The sequence below is a fragment of the Erythranthe guttata genome, chromosome 3 (assembly GCF_056151865.1).
Source record: "Erythranthe guttata isolate IM_541 chromosome 3, IM_541, whole genome shotgun sequence".
Lineage (NCBI taxonomy): Eukaryota > Viridiplantae > Streptophyta > Magnoliopsida > Lamiales > Phrymaceae > Erythranthe > Erythranthe guttata.
In genome coordinates, this window is record NC_142535.1 from 16,817,913 (window position 1) to 16,822,083 (window position 4,171).

Here is a 4,171-nt window from a genome sequence, read left to right on the forward strand (position 1 = left end):
ATATAAGCCATGTGGAATATATATGTGAGAGCATGTATCAGAAGTTACGATTAAATTTAAGAATTAAGAGGAAATCGAAAAGATTAAAGAAGTATTTGATTGTGTATAGAGCTTGATTCCCCCTTCATTTTGTTACCCTAACTCAATTTCTAGTGCTTACAAATAATAGCAATTGATTAATTACCCCAATAAGGCGCCCGTTTGATTGACAAGATAAGATTAAATAATTTAATGAAGCCCAATTATTTTATTGGAGCTTGCGACGTCCAACAAAAAAGATTCACTAAAATGCAAGATAAGCCAAGATAAACCATAATTATATAATTTTGACGGGTCAACCTGACAATTTATTCGGAATACCAAACATCAAATTAAGTCCAATTATTTAGTTAATCATGACTTGTCTTGGCAACCAAACGGGTCTAAACTGCATAACATGCTAATAATCATGCAAACCAAAACTCAAGTGCAAGCTATTTATTGGGCAACTAACAAGATCTATTCTAATGCAAAGTACTAATTCTACTAATTTACCCACTAATTACCTACTTAATCACTAATTACCCACTAACTAACTTATTCCACTAATTGCGTGCCATCTTTGGGTTTTAAAAGTTGGAATGGGTCCAATCCAACACACCTATTGAATTGACGTGATAAAAATAGTCCTCCCAAAAAACACTTAGGGCTCGTTCGGTTACCTATATTGGATTAGATTGGATTACATGAGATTGGATTAACTTCCTACTGACTAATTAATTATTTAGTTAGTAGCATGTTCGGTTTCTTAGATTAGATTTTCTATTAAATTTGTTAAAATCGGTTATTATATATGAATTGTCTATAAAACCACTTAGTTTACAATAATAAAATATGAATTTAAGGATAAAATTGTCTTTTTCCTTTTTAGTCACCCCTATTAAATTAATCTCAGGGGGAGGGGTGCTACTAATTTAAAGAAATAGTAGCATTTAATAGCGGGCTTTGATTTTAGTAGCGGGTTTGGAAAAATGTGAATCTTACCAACCGGACATGCTATTAGCCCCTACTATTTAGTCAGTAGAACCTTATAGCGGTAACCGAACGAGAAAAAATAAAATTGGAGATTATAGGTTTGTAAGAAATGTTTATTCTAAAAATTAAGGCCGTTTATACTCAAAAACAATTTTTAATAGCTAATTACATTTTTTTTTGGAAAGCTAATAGCTAATTAATTTGATGCGTTTGGCACAATAAATTTCAATTTCCATTTAATTTTGTTACAAGTTATTTCAAATAGCCATAAAAAAAAAATCCCAAGTCACAACAAAATGTTGCCAAAGCCCACATAATCCAGCCCAATCGCCTACTCATTTTAGGGCACCAAATAAGAAGTTGGGAAACCTTCTTCTCGAGCCCCGAATTCGAAGCGGCCCCACAATCAAAAGTCAAAAGGTTGGTATTATTACAACACAACTAATGTTAATCGAAGATGAAAAATCAAACCTCAACTTTCTCTCTCTACCCCCCTCTCTTCTCTCTCTCTCTAGCTCTGCAAAAAGTAAATCTATCTGCAAAAAGCAAAGGCATTAGATCTGTACTAACCTTCATCTTCTGTTGCAAATCTACACAAAGGTTTTCTCTTCCAAATTATTTTCTAGATGATTATGCAAAACAAAAATTATTTTCAAACTCTAGATTTAATTTGTGTTTGTTATTTTTCATACTATTTGTCTCTTTTATTTATTTTTTAATTTTTTTTTATTAATTTTGGTTTCTCGTTTATGGTTTTTCTTAAGAAGGTTTGGATCTGTTCCTTTGTTTGTTCATTCTATGGTTATGTGAATGTTTGGTCAAAGACAAACGTTATTTGTAGATCCATGCCTATATTTATTTTAAATGTTTGCAAAAAATATATATTGTTTGTGATTTTTTACCAATAATCATGAATATATTTTCTGCAGAAAAAAAGTAGATCTATTCATATTCTGATGCTAATTATTCCTTATAGACATCAATTAAATATTTATTTGTTGTAATAATTGACATAAAACTGCAAAAGAGCTTGTTTGTGATTTGTTACCAATAATCATGAATATATTTTTTGCAGAAAAAAAGTAGATCTATTCATATTCTGATGTTAATTATTCCTTATAGATACCATTTAAATATTTATTTGTTGTAATAGTTGACACCAAACTGCAAAAAAACTTTATTGTTTGTGATTTGTTACCAATAATCATGAATATATTTCTTGCAGAAAAAAGTAGATCTATTCATATTTTGATGTTAATTATTCCTTTTAGATATCAATTAAATTTTTCTTTGTTGTGATTATTGACATGTGACTGGGAAAAGGCTATTTTGATTGAGGTTTTCGACCAATAATCAAGAATATATTTTTTGCAGGAAGGAGTGTATCTATTCATATTTTTCATGTTAATTTTTCCTTATAGACATCAATCAAATATTTATTTGTTGTGATTATTGACATGTGACTGCAAAAAAGATTTGTTACCATATCTGAAACACATTTGATAATAAATCACATCTATATGTTTCTGAAATCAACAGTTACATTTTGTTCATCTAGGTTTTTGGTGAGAGTGAAGCCGTGACCGAATCGAGAGCTTCTGAATATACCAACAATTTAATAAGGGGAAGAAAGGCCAAAGCAGTTAAAGAACAAGACGAAGCTGAGTATGAAGCGGCTATGGCACGTATCCAAAGAGAACTGGATAATGCCCAGCCAACGCTGAAGGAATGTGAAGGAATGTGAGATACAGGTTTGTGATACGAAAAAAACGTGCGGTTTTAATTTTCATGCTTTTGTGTAGACAGCGATTTTGGAGTTTGTTTGCGCTAAAAATAAAAGTCTTGTGATATACTCTGTGATACACTCGAATGCAGAATCACACTCTGTGATACACTCGAATGCATAATTATGCAGAATTACTTGTGTATCACAGAGTAAACACAAGTAATTCTGGATAATTATGCATTCGAGTGTATCACAGAGTGTGATTCTGCATTCGAGTGTGCATTCGAGTGTATCACATAGTATATCACAAGACTTTTATTTTTAGCGCAAACAAACTCCAAAATCGCTGTCTACGCAAAAGCATGAAAATTAAAACCGCACGTTTTTTTCGTATCACAAACCTGTATCTCACATTCCTTCACATTCCTTCAGCGTTGGCGTGGGCATTATCCAGTTCTCTTTGGATACGTGTCATAGCCGCTTCATACTCAGCTTCGTCTTGTTCTTTAACTGCTTTGGCCTTTCTTCCCCTTATTAAATTGTTGGTATATTTAGCCTTCTCCTCCATAATTTTTTCCCTCGCTATCCTCTCGGCTTCAAGCCTTTGTTCACGCTTCACTGCAATTGTTAGCTCCGAAGTTTTGTTCCTCCCCATTTTTTTCTATTTTTTGTACGCAAACAGATTAGGCAAATGTAAAAATTAAAGAAATAGACTTGGTATAAATTTTTGCTTAATAAGAATCATTTAGAGAACGATTCAAGAATTCCCGTAATCATTGATCCTTATTGCCCGTTTTTAATCCAGTTTTATATTTGTTTCTCCTTTTTAAGTAAACACCAAATTCAACATTACAACATGTGATGATTCCTCACATTAATTTCCTCAAACTGAAGAAATTTTCTGCTAACTCAAATTTTCTCAAACCAGTAATCAAAGTCACAGCATTAATCAAATCCAGAAAAACGAATGGAACTAATTAATGCTATTTTACTTATGCTGCGGAAAAATAAAATTAAAATCCATTTTCAAAATCACAAACTTTGATCTATATATATATCTGTTCAAATTGGTAGTTGCATCACCGAAGTTCCATCGCACAGTCAACAATCCATCGGAATATTAATAAATTCCGACCAGGAAATGTAATTACTTAGTTTTTCACAGTTAATTAAACACCTAATTAGGCATAAATTATAGTGTTTAATTACAATTAAAACTCACTGTTAATTAATAATTACATATTAAACAACTAATTAAATACAGTAATTACATAGATCGAAGAAACGCACCTGGTATTTCGAGAATTATGAAGACGCTGAGTCAGCAAGGTAAGGGTTTCCGAGTCAGCTCAGCTATTGGTTGTAGGTGAGAGTTAATTGTGGTAGGTGAGAGTTGTATAATGGTGTTAGGTGAGAATGGGTGTAGGGCGG

At 32.0% G+C, this 4,171-nt stretch overlaps 1 long non-coding RNA gene across 1 annotated transcript; it reads left to right on the forward strand.

Annotated features, from left to right (window-relative positions):
- Positions 1 to 1,473: 1,473 nt before the first annotated feature.
- Positions 1,474 to 2,797, forward strand: LOC105950762 (uncharacterized). The gene is made up of 2 exons (XR_001172221.2): positions 1,474 to 1,614; positions 2,573 to 2,797. It is a non-coding gene; the product is annotated as an uncharacterized LOC105950762 (long non-coding RNA).
- The last annotated feature ends 1,374 nt before the right edge of the window (positions 2,798 to 4,171 follow it).